At 41.9% G+C, this 21,979-nt stretch overlaps 1 non-coding gene across 1 annotated transcript; it reads right to left on the bottom strand.

Annotated features, from left to right (window-relative positions):
- Positions 1-2,726: 2,726 nt before the first annotated feature.
- On the bottom strand, positions 2,727-2,833 carry LOC141603971 (small nucleolar RNA R71). The gene has a single exon (XR_012525803.1). It is a non-coding gene; the product is annotated as a small nucleolar RNA R71 (small nucleolar RNA).
- Between the last annotated feature and the right edge of the window lie 19,146 nt (positions 2,834-21,979).

Here is a 21,979-nt window from a genome sequence, read left to right as displayed (position 1 = left end):
GATATACACATCAAATCAACGAGAAACGTAGGTTATTCATATCGATGAAAATGGAATTACCATAAGCAGTCATGGTCATTCATTGAACCTAAGAATGGTTGATCACATGATTAAAGATTACTAATGTTTCCGCCATTAGAATAATCATGCACATGTCCTATAATGAATCATATACTTAAGAGCATGATGAGTCATTGGTAAGCCATAGAAGAATCATCATGAATTCTCGAGAAGAACTAATGAGCTATTCTAGTGTTTGACAGAACACTCTGTTATGTGACAAGAAGTTGCACATATTGAAGTTCGAAAACGCGTAAGGATTTATGAAAATCCTAAGCTGTTTAAGCTAAAAGGAGAAATAAGAAGTTTGAGAAGATACTTGGTTATAGTAAGAAGTTACTCAAAACTAGTATTTTCAAATTTGCTAGGACTTATGAGAAGCGCTAGGCTAATCATCTTGACAATTGTTGCAAGATCCTACAAAACATATGATGCGTGTCATTTATATGATGTTTTACACCTCATTTTACACGCATTTCAGAGCTCATTTATGTAGTTTTATGCTACTATTTGCCTCATTTCGTATTTTTATGTAATATTGCAGATTTATGCGTAAATGAGTAGATATTGAGCTAAATCCGTCCCTGAGTACCTTGCATTGCATTTGACATGAAGTAGAGACTCGAGAAATGAACTTGGTGCGCGTTTCGAAGCCTGAAAGACAACTTTATGAAGGATTAGAAGCGGACTATTAGCTAAAGCAGTCGATCGACTGACCTCTATGGTCGATCGACCAGAGCACGAGTCACAGGAGCTACTGTACACTGCAGCCCAGTCGATCGACCGGTCACCTTGGTCGATCGACCACACCGCTAATTCTGACGTGAATTAATAGAACGAGATTTCCGAAGCCCAATGTATTCTTAAGTTTAGGAATAAGAGTTGCGTTGTTTTCCTATATAACGTAGCTTTAGGTTTGAGTATTATCATCCAGTTTTACCTAGCTTTTATCAGTTTTATAAGGTTCTCAATATACGATACAATAGTCATTAGTTTTAGATTGCTCTTTCTTAAATAAAGTTCATTTCGCTTTCGGTTCTGGATCTTTCACTGCGATTCCTTTTCGGTATTCTTCTGTTTAGTTTCGTTGTTTATTTCATTCGTAGTATAGGAATTGCTAGAATAGTCTCCCGAAAGCCAATTTATCGTTTTATGTTAATTGTTTATTTCGTCGTTTTAATCATGAATTCTTCTGTTTTATTAGTCAATTTTATTGTTGTTCTTATCGTAGACATGAGTAGCTAAATACCTTGTGCTAGGATGTAGGGAATCTGTAGAATTAGGCGGCAGTAGAATAGTATGACCTGAGTCGCGCCACGGTCGATCGACCACACACCTTGGTCGATCGACTGGCCACGTGAGGTTTTGCTTCGTTTTAATTGCTATAAATTCTATATTTGACGAATCGAGTGCACGCGACTAGTTGAATGCTTAGTAATTGACTGACCCGTTAGATCGAAAGATAGGGAAGGTTGTTATACTACCAATTAAAATGACTAAACTATGCTAAGATCGAAAGATAGGTAGAGTTTAGGTTTTTAGTCACTTTGCAGGACGAAAGTCAGTACTAGTGATATTAGGGACCCGTAGCGAGATCGAAAGACGCTACTTGTTGAGAGTGGAGCGAGAGAACCTCTTGTTTTCCCGCCTCATGTGTTTATTTCAGACCTACTTAGTATGCTGCTGCCGAAACTACAGTGAACCGACCATCTTAGCACCCTTTTTGTATTTGTTTTCATCCGTCTTTTTAGTTTATATTTCATTTACTGCCCTTAGTTATAGATCAAATCAAATCAGACCCCCACATCATTGTTACCTTGGACTGAATTTAGACAACTAATAATTACATCTGCCTCTCTGTGGTTCGACCCTGCTACCGCTATCTATAGTTGTAGTTAGGAATTATAAATTTTATTTTTGGTGCACACAACGACGGGCATCAAATTTTGGCGCCGTTACCGGGGAGGCATTGTTTAAAATTTTAAGTTGTTTTTATTTTTAGTCTTTCTTGTAGTTTAAGGGACATTCGTTCCTTAAACTATTCTCATATTCTTTTTGTAGTTTCTTCTTATGCGCAGGTCACAGGGTGGTGAATTACTACCGTTCAATCCTGAGATTGAGAAGACTTTGCGCGAGTTGAGACGATCATCTAGGATATTGCCGACAGAGGAAGAGCTGAGTACTCTGTCTAGCTACTACGAGAACGAGCTGTTTGAGGAGGATCCACATTCATCTCCTGTTTCTACTTCCTCAGCTGAGACCGTCACATCTCCAGATTTTCTAGAGATGGCTGAAGAAGCAACTATAGCCAGTCACTCTGAGCCGACAGCTGCGAATCTATATAAGGGATTCGAATTACCAGGAGCAGATAGGAAATTCGAACCGAAGCCTTCTTATATCAACTTGGTTAGAGAAACCAATTCCTGGGAGCTGCAAATAAAGATGCAGCCAAGCATATGGAGATATTTATTGATTATTGCTGCTCTATACCCCCATCGACCGGTGTGACCGAGGACCAGGTGAAGGAGACAATGTTTATATTCTCTCTTCGTGATGCTGCAAGGGAGTGGTACAGAGACCTGGATCGAGCTGCTAATGGGATCACTGACTGGAATTCGCTGGCCTTAGCGTTTTATAAGAAGTATTTCTCTACTTCGAAGACTAATGCCATTAGAGCTCAAATCACGAGCTTTAAACAGGGGCCTGATGAGAACTTTCATGAGGCATGGGTCCGTTTCAAGAAGCTGGTGCGAACTATTCCGCACCATGGGTTCGAGAAGTGGAGCCTATGCAATCAGTTTTATAATGGGCTCTATGACGATCAGAGGGCTATCCTGGATGCGGCAGCTAGTGGCAGATTCCAGGAGAATATGGGAGAGACTAAGGGGTGGAAAATCATTGATGACTTGGCCACCCATAAAGCTGAGTATGGAAATTTCAGGGGAAATCAAAGGAGAGTTGCTAAATCTCCTTCTGTAGCTGCATTAGAAGCTCTCACGGCGAGGTTTGATAAGTACGAGTTAGGAGGAGCTTCAAAAGGAGGGATCTATCATGTAAATGCTGTTTCAGACGGACCTTTCGTCTGTAAAAGATGTGGAGCTGAGGGATATGTTTCAGACAATTGTCCTAGTCCCTTTGAGTCTTGTGCTGCCTTTCAACATTATTGGCAAACAAACACTTACTATGAGCCGAATGTCCATCCGAATCTGAGGTGGAGCAGCCAAAATGTCTTGAATCCGACTCAACCTCCACAGCAGCAGCAACAGCAGCAGAATTATGTGCCCCCTCATAAGCAACAACAGTTCCAAAAGCCTCCATATGTCCCACAGCAGCAGCTACAATCCCAAAGTTATGATTTCAATGAGTTGAAGAATTTGTTGCTGAAAGAGTCTCAAGCTAGAGAGGCCGGGATGAAGATGTTAGAGAGCCAAATTGCTCAATTGGCAAGCAAAAATACAACTCGAGCTCCGGGACATTTACCGACTCAGACGGATCAAAAGGAGACCCTTAATGACATTACTTTGAGGAGTGGGTCTACCCTTGAAGGGCCTGCTATGGTTGAGGATGTCACTGAAAAAGATGAGGCGAAACCGAGCAAGAAGAAGGCAGTGACGAATAATAACAAGAAAAAGACGATTAGCAGGTATGTCAGTCGATCGACTGACATACCCAGTCGATCGACCAGTCCGCGACAAACAGTAGCTTCTGGTCCTGTAGAAGTCAGTCGATCGACTGACCAACCTGGTCGATCGACTGACAGTGCTCCTGATAGTGAATCTTTTCGTCCTCCAATGCCTGATAATTTGAGGGACCACTTGTTTCGGGGTACGACCGCCCCGAAAATATTGAGGCAAGACCCAAATGCTGATGGGTCAGTTCCGGTTCCGAAGTACGACCCTATGTCGATTAATGGTTCACATTTGAGACGGTCTGAAGAAGGGTCAAGCTACAACAAGGAGAAGGTTGCGGACTTTCAGCCTAAGTCCACTGATGCCGGCATGAGAGATTTAGAGGAGAGGGCTAAGTTACTTCTTACAGCCCCTTATCCAGAGAGATTGGTGCCGACGAAGGAACAGGTATCGTTTAATAAGTTTGAAAATGTTATTCGTAGCTTAAACGTACAAGTTCCTTTTCTTGAGTTAGTCAATCAAGTGCCTGCTTATATGAAATTCATGAAGCAACTTTTATCTAAAAAGAAGTCACTTGAAACTATGCATACTGTCGCACTCACTGAGGAGTCATGCTCTTATTTGACCCATACTGCACCCCATAAGCTAGAAGACCCAGGTAGTTTTTCAGTTCCATGTAGTATTGGCACCTTTACTATTGAGAAGGCCTTGTGTGACCTAGGAGCTAGCATTAGCGTTATGCCTTTGAGTCTAGCTAGAAAATTGAAATTGACTAGGTTTGCAGTTACTAACATGACAGTACAGATGGTTGACCGATCTGCAGTCCAGCCAATAGGAGTCTTAGAGGACATTCCTGTGCAAATAGGAAAGTTTTTCTTCCCTGTTGACTTCGTTGTACTAGATATGCCCGAGGATGCCCACATTCCTATTATATTGGGTAGACCATTTCTGCACATTGCTGGTGCAGTTATAGATGTTGGTTCAGGGACTTTGACCTTTAAAGTAGGAAAGCACTCTATTGTCTTTGCCCAGACTGCTAAGAAGAAAGACCCCATGTGGCCAATAACTTGTAACACGGTTTCTGAAAAGAAATCATATTTTGTGCTTCCTGATATGCCTGTCTCTATGCCTGTTTCTGCCATAACACCTCCGCCCCAGATTGGGAGCAAAGTGGAGGACGATTCTTCTGTTTTAGACATTGCAGGAGCTGGTTTGGGGAAGGAAGAGACGCATGTTGCTCCGGTAGTGAGGGAGCCAATCATTTCAAGAGGCGGCTTAGGATGTCTTAGCTATGGCACTGATGAGGAGCTTGAAGATGAGCCAGTCAAAGTGAGGGAGTCCAACTTGGACGTTGATGAGCCAGAAGAGGTCATTGCTTGGGAAGATGTTGAAGTTGTTGATCCGTTGAGCTCCGCGGATGTTGGAGTTGAAAAGAGTGCAGCTGAGGAGATGAGCACTGTAGAGGCTGCCTCTTGTAGCCAGAAGCCGACCAAGTGGGCCATTCCGTGGCCGTTCTTGATCAACTATTAGTTGATTGAGACTTTACATACATTTTATTGTTTTTTAAGATTATTTATCGTTTTTCGTGTGCGCGAGACTTCGCATTTTAATACGTTTGCTTAGGATTTTAAACACTTTAGTCGGTTACTTTGGGTTTTGCGTAATTTTGGGTCCGTTATTATGTGCTTTTACAGGTATATAGACCATATTAGCTCAAGTTAGTGAGCTAATTCGAAGAAATCAGAAAGTTGCAGCAGCTATTCCGGTCGATCGACTGGCTGCACAGTTCCAGGAGCTTCTGTTCCTGACATCGTGGTCGATCGACTGGGTGAGGTGGTCGATCGACCGCTGCCCGCTGCTGTACCTATTTTTGATCATTCCCCTGCTGTGTTTGATCGATTTGCGGAGTTCAGGGAGTCTTTTCTCCACTTTATTCTCCGCTTAATTTCTGTTATTTTCTGTTTTATCATTTCCGCACATAATTTTACCGTCCCAATTTTGCTTTCTCGAGATTACGCGTGGTATTTGTTGTCTTTTCAGGTACTTATTGGTAGCACTGCTAGCTACTGAAACCTCCTAGCTCACGCTGGTTTGGGGAGGTTTCTTTTTGCTGCGCTTAAAGTCTTGTGAGTTTCCGAGTTCTTACTTCATGCCTTATGTAGTTAATTTACGCAAATTCCCGTTTTCCTGTTATTTCATTATATGATTTTGCACAATGGGAACATTGTGCGATTTGGTTTGGGGAAGGGTTTTGCGTTGTATTTCATTTGCTTGCATTCACGTTTACATTTTGTCTTGCATTGTTGTTTATTTTCCCTTATATATACAGTAAAATTCAAAAAAAAAAAATTGAAAAAAAATTGAAAATTCAAAAAAATTCACGTTTATTTTGGCATATAGTTTGAGTCGGAACGGTAGTATTTCAATGATGACATTGCATTTGCATCTGTTTATGCCTAAGCCTTGCTAATTGACATGTTATTAGTAGAATCATACATGCATAGTCTACGAGTTTTCGTTAAATTTCTTGCTGAACTTGAGACTTGACTTTGATTTTTGGCAAACTGCATCATTTTCTGAGGTTTAGAGCCTATAACTGGTGTCATTCATGACCAGTTTATCTAGGATTGTGAGTAGTTACTCCTTATGAGACATGTTACATAAATGTGCATAAATGTGAACTTAATCTGCTTAATACCTGTATGCATTCGGTTTGTGGTTTGTTGACACATGTGGAAGAGGTTTCCTTTGTTCAATTTTACCCATAAGCTCCACACTGCCAAAAACAGCCTTTTTGTCTCATTACTACATCCTACATTTAGCCTGCCCTTGTCAAGCTAGTAGTTTACGTTCTTGGGGTTGTTACTTCATTTTTGGTGGCATATGCTCATTTTGAGATGAAGTTGGGAAGATGGAAAAAGGAAAGAAAGAAAAAAATAGAATTGAAAAGAAAAGATAAAAGAAAAAAATGATTCGAAAAAGAAAGAAAAAAAGAGTTACGTGCTATACTGCAGAGGACGGTCGATCGACTGGCATCATTGGTCGATCGACTGGAGTCCGAGAAAAAGAAGAAAAGAATCAATTCGCATATTCAAAGTCTTTATTATATGGCGATTTTTGCTCCCATGTTGCATTTATATCTTATGGGGAGTTGATTGATAAATTATTATGGAGATTGCGAGATTTGTGCTTCTAATTAGCATCGGGTTTTGTTGTTGATTTTGAGCAAGAAGTTGGATGTTGTCATATGGCTTTGTTAGGTACTAGCTTGATCACCTGTACCTCCACACTCCCATAATTATCTTTGCCTCTTCTTACCCATTACCTCACATATCCATATTTACCTCAGCATGTGTCATGGTCATTTGTTTGGTTGGAATGCATATGTACGGTTGGAGAGATTTTCTTCATATTAGACTGCAAGCATATTCTTATAGGTCGTAGTTAGGTGAGAGTCACTACAAAATGAGTTCTTTCTATCTCTTACATATACTCACCTGTATTTATTGAGTGATATGAGCGACCCGTGAGAGTCCAATATGATAAGTCTCTATAGTTGACGGTTCAGCAGGTTTTTAACGGCTTCATAACTCGTTTGCATGATTCACATTACTAATTGATTGTTAGTTAATGCATTAAATTGGTTTAGGCTAATCGGTTTGCATTTCGCTCTGAGATTGAACTCGTTCCATTAGGTTTTTAGGATCGAGTCTAGTTCTTGCTTGGGGACAAGCAAGGGTTTGGTTTGGGGAAGTTTGATGCGTGTCATTTATATGATGTTTTACACCTCATTTTACACGCATTTCAGAGCTCATTTATGTAGTTTTATGCTACTATTTGCCCCATTTCGTCTACTTTCGTATTTTTATATAATATTGCAGATTTATGTGGAAATGAGTAGATATTGAGCTAAATCCGTCCCTGAGTACCTTGCATTGCATTTGACATGAAGTAGAGACTCGAGAAATGAACTTGGTGCGCGTTTCGAAGCCTGAAAGACAACTTTATGAAGGATTAGAAGCGGACTATCAGCTAAAGCAGTCGATCGACTGACCTCTATGGTCGATCGACCAGAGCACAAGTCACGGGAGCTACTGTACACTGCAGCCTAGTCGATCGACCGGTCACCTTGGTCGATCGACCACACCGCTAATTCTGACGTGAATTAATAGAACGAGATTTCCGAAGCCCAATGTATTCTTAGGTTTAGGAATAAGAGTTGCGTTGTTTTCCTATATAACGTAGCTTTAGGTTTGAGTATAATCATCCAGTTTTACCTAGCTTTTATCAGTTTTATAAGGTTCTCAATATACGATACAATAGTCATTAGTTTTAGATTGCTCTTTCTTCAATAAAGTTCCTTTCGCTTTCGGTTCTGGATCTTTCACTGCGATTCCTTTTCGGTATTCTTCTGTTTAGTTTCGTTGTTTACTTCATTCGTAGTATAGGAATTGCTAGAATAGTCTCCCGAAAGCCAATTTATCGTTTTATGTTAATTGTTTATTTCGTCGTTTTAATCATGAATTCTTCTGTTTTATTAGTCAATTTTATTGTTGTTCTTATCGTAGACATGAGTAGCTAAATACCTTGTGCTAGGATGTAGGGAATCTGTAGAATTAGGCGGCAGTAGAATAGTATGACCTGAGTCGCGCCACGGTCGATCGACCGCACACCCTGGTCGATCGACTGGCCACGTGAGGTTTTGCTTCGTTTTAATTGCTTTAAATTCTATATTTGACGAATCGAGTGCACGCGACTAGTTGAATGCTTAGTAATTGACTGACCCATTAGATCGAAAGATAGGGAAGGTTGTTAGACTAGCAATTAAAATGACTAAACTATGCTAAGATCGAAAGATAGGTAGAGTTTAGGTTTTTAGTCACTTTGCAGGACGAAAGTCAGTACTAGTGATACCAGGGACCCGTAGCGAGATCGGAAGACGCTACTTGTTGAGAGTGGACAGAGAGGACCTCTTGTTTTCCCGCCTCATGTGTTTATTTCAGACCTACTTAGTATGCTGCTGCCGAAACTACAGTGAACCGACCATCTTAGCACCCTTTTTGTATTTGTTTTCATCCGTCTTTTTAGTTTATATTTCATTTACTGCCCTTAGTTATAGATCAAATCAAATCAGACCCCCACATCATTGTTACCTTGGACTGAATTTAAACAACTAATAATTACATCTGCCTCTCTGTGGTTCGACCCTGCTACCGCTATCTATAGTTGTAGTTAGGAATTATAAATTTTGTTTTTTGTGCACACAACGACGGGCATCAATATATACCTGGTATATTATGAGTTGGAAGAACACTTGACTAGTGTGAGTTATGTCGTCCACCATAATTCGTTTGTTATGTGATAAACAACAAGAAAGTTCTTTCAAAGTAAAGAACCTAAAACTAGTTTGGGAAACTAGATATGTACTTGGTGAGATTCATGCTATCTAAGACAAACATGAATATAAAGGAAAATGCAATTCAAGAGTTTGAACACATGGACACATGGTATGTTAAACACATGTTGCGGGTAACTAGTGTTTACACACTTACAATATACATCACAAGGTTGTAATATAGTATTGCCTGCCCGAATGTGATGTCGACATTTGTTGTTTGAGTTACTATTAACTCACCTTATACTTTGTTACATCCAAACGGGTTGTAGAGACAATTGAACCCCGTCAAAGAGAACACGGATTAGCATTGTATTCGCCCATGGTCACTTGCATGAGGTGACGTCTCGAAGTGACTAGAGTGTGATGCGATTGATGGCAAGTTCAAGTGCCATGGAGTCATGTGAGATGACTAGTCAATCACATAGGCAGACTATTAGGAACACTTTGTCGGGCTTATGACCGCTTATAGAGTTCTGAAAAATTTATATAGCCTGGTCGTGGCGAGAGCTACTATAGTATTCTAATGAGTCGATTCTTTTGACTAAAGACTGTTCGCCTAAGGTGGCACAGTTTCAGATTAACTTTGATTTTTGTTAATACGACCTTCGTAAATGGGGTCAAATGGACATATTTTGGGTTATGATGGCTGTGGCTAGTCGAAGGGAATAAGTGCGATAGGAATTGTTCACCCCTTGTCAGGGTTAAAACAATATATCAGGGCCACTCGAGGAGTAATGAACTGGAAATGCGTGGCCACGCTCGGAAGGCATCTATGGTAGATAATTCCGGTAAATCAGTTATTCTCCAGATCGAGGAAACCACTCTAGATATGATCAATTGCAAGTACGACCTGAAAGACACCTTGCATTGAGTGGGAGATAGTAATAGGACAAGAGAATTGGTGACGCACACTTGTCGAGGACAAGTGGGAGATGGGATGTAATATTTTACAGTCAACTGGTCCACACATATCGGTAATGATTGGCTGACTAGAGTTTGACATTACTGTCGTGCGACGGTGGTGATCAGTTGATCCCCTTAGGTCATACCTATAGGGAAATACTCTTAATTGATTATTTAATTAATCGTATGCCGATACGAGTTAATTAAATTGCTTAAAATTGATGGATGATTTGTGAGTAAGATTAACATGTCTTATTATAATTCGATTAAATTAGATACGGTCTAAGTAATCGAATTGTTTTATTACTTAGATAAAATTATTGTTTACGAAACAATTGAAATTGAATGAATGATTTATTATAAATACAAGACGTTGTAATTTATAATTTGATAAACCGTTTTGGTACAAGTAATTACGAATTACTAGTCGATTTTGTATATGACATATTTTATGAGTATGTTGATTTTTAATATGTTAAAAATACATTACAATTTCATATGTCAAGTAACATGTCACATATGTTACAATTTACAAATGACAAAATAAAATGGACCTCCCATTTTATATGTATGTGCCGAAAATGGAGGGATTATGGTTGAAATTGTGTTAATTATTTTTTAAATGGAAAACACAATTACCCATAGTCTTAGCCTTTCATACCTATGATTTCTTGGATAGAAAACAAGCTCATGCATTGGCCCTAATTACTCCCTCCAACCGGTTTTTCCCCCAAAAGAAGCCAAGGGTTATTCTCTAATTATTCATTCAAAAATTCATCATAAAATTTCTTGTGTTAGAAAATTATCACTCTCTCTACACCTTGTGAAAACTTAGAGAAATAAAATCCTCATAAATCTTTCCTCTCTTGGCCGAAAAATACAAGAGAGAACAAAATTTATTTTGTGTCAATTTTAAGTAAGACTTGTATTATTTCTAGATCAAAATAATATTAGTTATTAAGAGGTTTCCTTGGGTATATACTTTTGGGAGAGGTTCTATTTTGGACCTTTTGTTCATCCATTATAAGGAAGCTCAAGAACTAACAAGATGGAGATCTTGTTGGTGCCCTTATATCCGAAATCTCAAAGTAAGAAAGACGATTTCTTCTCTTATCTTGTTTTAGTTTGCATGCATAAGATCTAACATTTATTTTATGACTAAATAAATTACTTTATATATGAATATGTAAATTAATGTGATTAATGATTTCCAACAGCAGCCTCCCTCCACCACCTCCAATATACGAAGTAAAATTCATATCTGGTGGATCGAAAATCATGGACCGATTCGGCCCAAAGAAAAAAAAGATAGCCAGGGCGCCAAGGATCGTCTCACCCCGCAGCGTACAATATCCCAACAATCACTTTCAACGATTGTGACCTGGTAGGTATTCCTGATGTTCATCATGATGGCCTGGTAATTTCTATGCAGATTGGAACCGCCACAGTGAGAAGGATCCTGGTAGACGGAGGCAGCTCAGTAAACCTGATCATGCTTGACGTGCTGAAAGCCATGAAAATCAACGAGGACTAAATCACCAAAAAATCCAGTGTCCTGGTAGGATTCAGTGGCGAAACCAGGAGCACTCTAGGAGAAATCCACCTCCCAACCTACGTTGAAGGAGTCTCATCTTATGAGAAATTTGGAGTCCTTGATTGACTGTCATCTTACAACGCGATCTTGGGTAGACCCTGGATTCATAATGTCAAAGCCGTACCATCAACCTATCACCAGTGTATCAAGATACCAACAGACTGGGGCATAGACACAGTCAAAGGGGATCACAAGACAGCCCAGGAATGCTACACAACAGCTTTGAAGCCTTCCAAGTCAGGTAAGTCCCTTGCATAGCAATTACAGTACCCTGTCAGGAGCACTTATGTAGCACCTCCCAGAATGGAAACAGATCAAGTAATTCTGGACCCTGAGTACCCTGACAGGTATGTTTTAGTAGGATCTCACGCCCCGGATAGTGTCAGGCCCGAACTGGTAAAGTTTCCTAAAAATAAATCATCTTGGTTTGCTTGGTCACATTTTGATATGACTGAAATTAGTGTCGATGCAATTACACATAAACTCAATGTTGACCCATCTTTTAAGCCCGTGCAATAGAAAAGACGAAAATTTACAGCTGAAAGAAATGCCATAATTAACAAAGAAGTGGAAAAACTCTTGGATATGGGAATGATCAGGGAAGTAATGTACCCTGAGTGGCTGGCTAACGTGGTTGTTGTGCAGAAAAAGAATGGAAAGTGGAGAGTCTGTGTAGACTACACTGACCTAAACAAAGCTTATCCCAAAGATCCATTTCCTTTACCACATATTGATGCCATGGTAGACACCACAGCAGGCCATGAAATGCCGACATTCATGGACGCTTCCCGTGGATTCAATCAAATAAAGATGCACCTCGACGACCAGAGAGTACTCGCATTCATTATAGACGAGGCATATATCTTGTTATACTTTGCCATGCCGTTTGGCCTCGAAGAATGCAGGGGCAACGTACCGCCCCGGTCAACATGATGTTTAAAGACCAAATAGGTGATATCATGGAAGTGTACATAGACGACATGGTGGTAAAATCTAAAAATGCAAAGGATCATGTGAAGCACCTGGAAGCAGCATTTGAAATATTGGAGAAATACAACATGAAGCTCAATCCTGCAAAATGCCACTTTGGAGTCTCGGCAGGCAAATTCCTTGGATACATGGTCACAAAGAGAGGTATAGAAGCCGATCCGAATGATAAAAGCTATCCTGGAACTACAGATTTGCCCCGGATCTCAAAGGATATCCAAAAATTAACAGGTCGGGTAGCTGCCCTGAACCGTTTCATATCGAGATCCTCTGAGAGATGCAAAACATTTTACAACCTCTTCAGAAAGAATAAACAGTTTCAATGGACGGATGAAAATGAGACAGCCTTTCAAGACTTGAAATCTTATCTATCATTTCCACCCTTATCGGCTAAACCGAAAAGGAGAACCCCGTCAAGATATACTTATCCGTTCTTGACACAAAGATCAATAATGATCCTAGTAAAAGAACAGGATGGCCAACAACACCCTGTTTATTATGTAAGTAGAAGCCTGCTAGATGCCGAGATGAGGTATGGATTACTTGAGAAATATGTTTTAGCTTTGATTATGTCATGTACTAAATTACGACCTTATTTTGAAAGCCATCCCATTGTAGTCAGGACCAACTTACCCATAAAATATGTCCTACGTAAGCCTGAACTATCAGGCAGGATGGCCAAATGGTCAGTGCAAATCAGCAGGTACGATATTTCCTTTGAACTCAGGGCAGCGATCAAATCGCAGGCCCTAGCAGACTTTGTGGCTGACTTTAGCCCTAACCTGGAACCCGACCTGAAAAAAGAGGTCAACCAATTAGAAAATAAAACCCCAGACCAAGAATGGACCTTATTCATAGATGGGGCATCCAACGCCAGGGGAACAGGGTTATTATTAGTGCTCAAATCACCACAGGGAGATATGTTAGCACATGCTATAAGCTGTGAGTTCAAAGCTATAAACAACGAAGCAGAATATGAAGCTCTGATAGCAGGCTTAAAGGTATGTCTAGACCTCGGTGTTCAAAACCTAAAGGTAAAAACTGATTCACTTCTAATTGCTAATCAAATAAAGGGAATTTATACGGCTAAGGATGCAAAAATGATTTCGTATTTAGAATATGCAAAAAACCTTACCGCTAAATTTGCTTTATTTGACATAGATCAAATATCAAGAGACTTGAACACCCAGGCTGATGCTTTGGCCAGCCTAGGTTCAAATTTTACCCCTACAGTTTTCGATAAAATACCAATTGTTCATTTATTAGAGCTAGCCATCAGCAAGCCTGAACAAGTCAATCCTATCAATCAGGATAATAACTCTTGGACTAAACCCTATTATGATTGGTTTCTCCGAGGAATACTGCCTCAGGGGAGACATGAAGCAAGGGCTTTTAAAATTAGAGCTTCAACTTACGCTATTATCAATAACACTTTATTCAAGAGATCGCAGGCTGGACCTTACCTAAGATGCTTGGAGCCTGACGAAGCCAAACTAGTACTTCAAGAAATACACGATGGACACTGTGGCAACCACAAAGGAGGAAAGAGCCTGGCAAGTACAGTTCTCAGGATAGGTGTGGACAGCGGGCCACCCACGGGGGCGCTTGGGTAGGAAAAGAGAAACAAGCGTTTGCATTTTTGTATGGAGTCGCTACCAATTTTTATGGGAAATTGGAATCGTTCGAATACCTCGTGTCATGTCAAGACACAAAGTAAAGACATGAACACTAAGCAATCGTGACCCTTAGCATTCTATGTCTAGAATGACTCTCGTGGATGCCAATGAACACGGGTGTTCACGGAGATCTGGAGTAAGGGGTGAGGGTACGTATTAGGAAGCTCTTTTGATCGAACACCTAATCCCGCCTGCCTCGATAGCGACCTCTACTAATGATTAGGGAAGTTATTCGTACTCGATATATCGTCGGCTATATGCATGCAATGCAACATCCAAGTTTTAATCCTAGCATGTGAGAATTAATACTAAGTCGGTAAACACGTAATTAGCATACATTTGGGTCGAAGTAGGATTTAATGCTCATTTACATGTGAAAATATACAAGCAATAAAAGGAATACAATAATTATAAATTACAATAATGAAAATTACAATAATTACAACGGAATAGACGATTTATGTCGAAAATACCTTTAAAACGGACAATTTGAGAAAAGAGAATAAAAAAGAAATAAATTAACGAACAGGAATTAGCGTGATATTACGGTTAATAGTTAGTTAATATGTAAACTAATTAAACTATGTCGGGCAGAAACGGAGTTCAGAGACAGAACTCAACCAGGAACAGGCGCAGCAGAGCTGCGTCCTTTGGAATAGGCGCAGCAGACGCTGCGTCTGTTCCTTGGCTCAGTTCTGGCTATGAAGCCGTAATTGCAAGCCGTTAATGTCAATTGGTAAATTTAATGATTGATTAAATTATTTACTCGGATGAAAGTTATTAATAGATTATTTACATGCGATTAATGGGTCATAAAAACAGTAAAATATGAATGAGACGGATCGAACGAATTAACACAAGATGGAATAATGACAGAAGTGAAAAATATTAATGAGTCAAACAAATTAATTCAATTGATTAGGTTAGATACGGTGAATTAATGACGAATATACGACGAACATGTGAATAAACAGATGTAAACTATATCAAAGACGAATTCCAGAAACTCAATATGAACAAATTGAATCTCTATAACCCGAAATTGAATTTAATGACGAAAATCCGCAAATATTGGATTATTAGGGATTTAAGTCGGATTTGTGATGAACTAAACATGTTAATGATGATGGTTAATATACATGTGAGATTACTATGCTATTATGGCGAAGAATTAACAAACAAAACGAAACAATACAAAAGGATGAATTACAGAGGACAAACGAAGAAGAAAGGAAGCAGGAACTGCGGCAGCCTCACGAAGAGGCGCAGCAGGAACTGCGCTCCTTCGAAGAGGCGCAGCAGTTGCTGCGTCCTTTCTCGACGGGTATTCACTGAAAATCCGTAAAAAGAGATTTCAAAGCACGGTTTTAGAAATCGGTTTTAATGGTATTTTCGACGTAAACCTTACAATTGACGATGCAAAAAGTAAAATACAATAAATAAAAGAGAGATTTACACCCTCAGACTTACATGTTGACGAAACGAGAAGGACTAAGATATCGATTAGTGATGCTCGACGCGAATGCAAAGAAAGTGCCCTCGTAAGAGGAAAACGATTAATTAATTAAGTTGATTATTGTGGAGTTGGTCAAATTGGTCGGTCATGCAAACGGGGAGGCTGGTACTCAGAAAGATCCGAGCTTACGTGGTCGAAAGTTCAAGCACGTAGGCGCCAAAAAGTAAGAACAAAGTCTAGAATGCAAAGGGAGAAGAGAAGGGCGGACACTCGCGTGAAAAATATGAGGAGCGAAGGCTCCTATTTATACTAATCACGTGAAGGAATTAGGGTTTCGGAGACTCTTTGGAAGTGAATCTCGGAAAGATATGAAAAAGATACGAGAAACATGCAGAAAAGGGCCTGGGAAGAGGCGCAGCACCTGCTGCGTCTGTTCCCAAGGGGTTTCCTCCTGCAGAAGAAAGATCTCCGTGTTTGAGTTATGATAGGACGGAAATAATTCGATTTTCCTTAATATCTTATGCGAATATTACGGGAAATTACTTACTAAAAGATAAAATTTATGAAATATGGAATAGAAATATCCGGAACATTCCAGAACATTCTGAATCGGGATTTAACGGTTACCAGATAATGGAGACTGTTTTAGGCCCAGACTCCGAATGTACTCTAATTACTGTCAAAACGACCGTATCGGGACGTAGATGACAACTAAGAGGTAGACATTAATATTTGAGCAATCACTTGACGATAATCTTACGAATTGTCACAAATCGTTCCGCGTATCAAATATGCGGCCCAATCATCACCGGGTGGTTTGCGGGAGGTGCAGAAATGAGGTATCTACAGAGCCCCCACTTTGACTGAGGCTTGGACAAGGCGAAAGTCAAAGTATAGCCATCAGGTCAATCGAAGATTACAACCTGACGGCTATGGCGACGCGAGGCGGCTCAAAGGGTCTGAGCCAAGGACCTGTCGTCGGGAACATTTTAGAGTCTGTCGACTATCGGGGAGGTTCGTTTAAAGTTCATTAGACTACGTAAGGAGGCTCGCCAGCCATAAGAAGAGACCATACCTGAGACTTCTTCTCGAGATGCTTCCGGAGGTGCGTAAGAGCTAAGGGTAAGACCTAAAAGATAAGTAAGGATTGGTACTAGGGTGTGGGACCCTAAAGGAAAGCATTGACGGGAAGGAGGCCTAAAGTAAGTTCAACTTAAGGGTAACTAAAGCTTGGGTATAGGAACTCTATTGGTTTGGGAATTTGAAGGCCTATGAACCTAAAAGGATTGGGATCCTATAGTTAAAAAAATCCTAATTTCGGGTTTACGGACCCAAGAAAGAAGGCTTTGGTTTGGGAACTTCTGGAGAACGACACCTTTGTCGCACCCTGCGGGGAAACAAGAAATATTGCGAGTAGCAGGACACAGGCGGGAACTGCTGAGGAGAAAACTGCTTGGGGAGTCTTCTAGAAATAATTGCGAGTAGCGGGACACAGGCGGGAACTGCTGAGGGGAAATCTGCTTAGGTAGATGTCAATCCTCGTGTCTTGAGAGAGACAGTACCTCCGCTTACTCTCGCTAGAGACACGATTGGGAATTCATTCTTCTTGTCATGAGAGGGAAAGTATATCCGCTTACTCTCACCGGAGTGTGTCGAATTCTGTGAAGGAACAAGTGCTCGTTGCGACAAGCAAAAGGTCTTGGACGGGACAAATAATATGCGGCAGTCTGCTGCGGGCTTGGAAATGCGGGCCGGAATGAAAGAAAATCGCCAAACGGACCAAAAGAATAAAAATAGCATCGGGGAAGAGGCGCACCAAAGATGGGCCCACAAATAACGAACTCATAACGAATTTTTGAAAATCCGTATGGAGGGAACAAAAGGAAGAGGCGCAGCAAGAGCTGCGTCTCTTGGAAGAGGCGCAGCGCCTGCTGCGTCTATTCCCCACATTGATTTTCCTGCGTAAAAACGCGAAAATCAGGAGGCTTTGTATTCATTTGCTCGAAACATAAATCACACATTTCTCTCTCAAATCTTCACCATTTCCGCCAAGGTTCGATCCAAAAGCTTGCATTAATCATGACTAATCGAGGTATGTGTCTCAATCTTGCATTAATCGTCTACATTTGTCCAATTTTGAGCCGAAAAATCTAGGATTTATGACCCATTTGATCGAAAATTTGGGGCTTTTCCCCCAAACGCATTTGCCTTGTCAAATTGACATTAGAAATGGATAGTAGGTAATATTAGGAACATAACCATGTATTTGTTTCGAATTTTCATCAAGTTTTGAGCCTTTGAGTGAATTTTGAGACGGTTTTACAGCTAAATCGTAAATTGCTTCGAAGATAGCCTTAGGATTGCCCATTTGCGACGAAACTTGATATTTGGGATCCTTGAATGATGGGTAAACTTTCTACCATTTCGGAATTTTGGTTTGTGACGGCTTTTTCAGGGCACTTTTCTAGGGCATAATCGCCATCATAGCGAAATGCTGCCGAAATTTCGACTCGAACCCGGAACTAGGCTTCAAACTAGACTTGACTTGGCCCTAATTACCACATGAGTGGTCGGGTAGGTGGGGATATGGCCAAAGTTGGCGAGAAAAGAGCGGTTTCAGGGCTTTGAAGGCTCGAAAATCCCTTAACCAAGGCTCGTCGTCATGTGACGCGGCCTAAATTTGCTTTAATATTGCAGGTGATGAGGCTTCTACTTCTGGAAGAGCTCCCATGGAGATCGACGCTGCCACTGTCGAGGAGGCTTTAGAGCAGGCCTTCACCGCTGCGGTGATGGCTGCTGGAGACGAGTTTCACGAGGAGGAGGCCCCGAGATGGGCCAACGTCGGACGAGGAGGTCGTCAGCTGAGAGGGGCTCCCGCGTGGGCTGAGACTTGGGAGAGCAGGCATCTGGTGTGGGCTGCAGAGGGTCACCTGTCCTACAGGACGGTGAAGAGTCTGGTAAATAGGAATTCACTACTCATTACCCATCCTCTTTCATTCTTTTATTCAAAATTTTTTTCAAATTTCATTCAGAACTAAATATAGCTTTGTTTTAAATCATAATAGGAGGCCGGGAACATCAGGTCATTCTCGGGTTAGACGACAGCGATGGAGCACTACGAGCGGCTGTCGGCGGGGGAGAGGGCCATGATCGAGTGTGGAGCGTTCGGTCCTTTGGTTCAGGTTTGGAGGGATATCGCGAAGAGGAAGTTGCGGGCTAACCTTAGCCTGGTCCGTGCTTTCTTGGACCGCTTCTGGGATACGACTTCCACATTTCACATGCCTTTTGGTGAGGTGGGAGTCACTTTGGAGGACTACGGCATGATTTCTGGTCTGCCGTGTGGGACCGAGGAGGTGGTGTGGCCGGAGACTGCCATGAGGGCGGACTCGGCCGAGGCAAGGAGATTGATCGGTTGGAACTTGTCGCCGAAGGTCACATTCACGATCTGGGTTTGATACCCGCCTTACGTTCGAGACTACTTTGCGGGGAAGACCCCTACACGGTGACGATTGACGGGAGGGAGGCGGCTCCTCCTCCCCTGTCTGGTGCGAGAGGGGCTCGTGCCGTGGCTTTGGTGGTTTCGTCTTCGATTTACCTCGGAGACAAGGGCGAGAGGTCACGTCGAAGCTTCTCCCCTTCCTTTCTGACCTGAGCTCCCTAGGACGTTGGGACTGGGTCACTGCTGGTTTTGCGGTCCTCATCCGCTTCATGAGGGCCATGGTTCGTCCGGAGTTGATGGAGAAGGGGACTTCTCCTGGTGCCGTCGGACCTGGACTACTGCTGGAGGTATGAACCTTCCTTTAGACCGAAGTAAATTCCTTTCTTTATCAAATCACGAAAGATCGTCATTCATTATTTTGTTTTACAGGCGTGGGTGTACTCCTACTTCCCGAGCCTCGCGCCCAAGAGGACGGAGCCGCTGGAGAGGGCCTATCCCGTGGTGAGGGATTGGGTGATGTGCCGAACGAAGAGCAAGCGTTCTTCTCATAACGTCTACCGGGGGGACGTGAACGCTCTTCAGCTGAGCAGCGTGAGTATCTTACTTATATTCACTTGCTTCTTGCTTTTAGTTGATCATAGGAATGATCCTTGCTTTATCTTGTCACAGTGGGTGCCCAGACCTTGGGCGGAGTACGCTGGAGCGCCTCCTTTCATGGCTGAGGTCCTTCGACCTAGGAGCTCGAGCCGGCTGCTGTTGAGGACGTCGATGGGTCCTGTGTGGTACTTGGGCGAGCGTTTGGCTCGTCAGTGCTCACGGGACATGTTGACGGTTCCCGTCGATCCTCCCAGGACGATGTTTAGGGAGCCTTCTGAGGCTGAGAGGGAGGCGGACTTGGCTGGTGCTAGTGGTGACGACCTTCTTCTCCTTGGCGAGGACTACTCGGCGTTCCTTTACGGGAGGTTGGCGTACTGGCCAGTAGTGGTGAGTATCTTTTATTTTGATTTGATTTTTGAGAATCATGATGAAAGATCATCGATTGATGAGAACCATTTGTCTTTGTAGGAGGTCGAGGCGGCGGGCATCGAGCCCCCAGAGTACCCCGAGACCCTCGAGTACACTGACGTGACCGGGAGGACGACGATCTCCGAGCTGCGTGACTTCGACGTGACTGTGACGGATGCTGGCCTGGACGATTGGCAGCATCTGATTCGGAGGGTGAGCCTCTAACTTGTATAACCTTTGTGTAAGAACACATTTGATTGAGTTTGTTCAATTGTTGAGAATTTCTTTTTGAAAATGCAGGTTGCGCCGTCTCGGTTTGTGGCGTTGTGGAGGGTGGCCAACCGGCTGCGAGCTACTGCTGTCTAGGCACTTGTCGGCGGTCGAGGTCGTCAGGTATGAACCTTACGCCTATTTATTGTTTACAGGGTGGCCGCGAGCTGGAGCGAGAGTTGGCCCAGTCTCGGGAGGAGACGGCTCGCTTGTTGAGGGAGCTCGAGGTTCGGGACGCCGAGATCGCCGTTCTTGTGGCGAGAGTTGCAGAGTTGGAGGGCGCCCAGCAGTAGTTTTGTGTAGCTTTTGTCGTATTTTGCACATTTGTACATTGATTTTGAACATTTTTTGGGCTTTGTTTGGGGCTCGAGCCCCCAGTTTGTTGTACATTTCCTTCATTTGGTATATATACGATGGCCTGAGTGCCTTTGCTGCTGGATTGTGTTGCTTGTACCTGCAGGTTAGTTTCGAACAGGTTTGGTAGATGACGGTTTACGCCGTCATGCTGCCGAAAATTACATAGAAAACATGCAAAACATACATTTGTGTATACATATGGCCTTGATTAGCGCAAAATGAGAGACTCGAGAGAATGCAAATTTTGCCGGAGATGACCGGACGGTAGGGAGGGTTACCCCCTAATAAAAGGAAAAAAGGAAATTTATAAGTTAGAAATGTAGAAATGAAATTAAGAAATTAATATATACATGCTGAGATTCGTTAAAATAAACGAATTAAAAAGAAAATTATTTCCTAAAAACGAAAATGAAATTTATAAAAAAATGAAAATGAAATTTATTTCCTAAAAAATGAGAATGTGCACTTGTGGTAAAATGGCGAAATGTCGATGTCGTCTCGAAATGCGTGCCCGCGGAATTAGGAAACTTGAAACATGGTAATCTTCCCGTATTTACCAAAATAATAACCCGTAGGAATAGGAAATTATTCGTCATGGAATTAGGAAAGATCCAACGCGGGAAATCACAGAAGTGAAACTGAGGAAGAGGCGCAGCATGAGCTGCGTCCCTTTGAAGAGGCGCAGCAGGTGCTGCGCCTGTTCCCAAAGTGTTCTATTCTGACGGATTTTTGGAAACAGCAATTAGTATAAATAGAAACGTCGATAGAGCTTTTATTCACACAGATCTTCCGTCCCTTCTTCGTCTAAATACATAAAATTCTCAAAACAAAATTTTCATCATGAATACTTTGGAGATCTGCTTGAAGGAATGGACCAACGAGTTTTCAAATATGGAGAAGCATGATATGGGCTCTTATAATTTTGGGTCGTTGTTGAGTTTGAAACTCATCAAGGTTGTTAAACCGTTTTTGGATGCTTGCCTTGACTACTGGGACTCGAACTACCATGTTTTTGCGTTCCCTGGGGGTGATATTTGCCCCTTTCCTGAAGAAATTGCTGCTATTGGTGGATGGGACCCCGAACATTTGCCTGCTATTCCTTCGACTTCTCAAGGGTACAAAAGCAAATTTAGAGATTTGCTTGGATTGACTAGACTTGAGGTGGACCGTCTAGTTACCTCAAAAGGTGTGGGAATGTTGGACTT

This window comes from Silene latifolia, chromosome 9 (assembly GCF_048544455.1).
Source record: "Silene latifolia isolate original U9 population chromosome 9, ASM4854445v1, whole genome shotgun sequence".
Classification (NCBI taxonomy): Eukaryota; Viridiplantae; Streptophyta; class Magnoliopsida; order Caryophyllales; family Caryophyllaceae; genus Silene; species Silene latifolia.
Note: the sequence above shows the minus strand (reverse complement) of the source record. Positions and strands in the feature narration are given on the sequence as shown.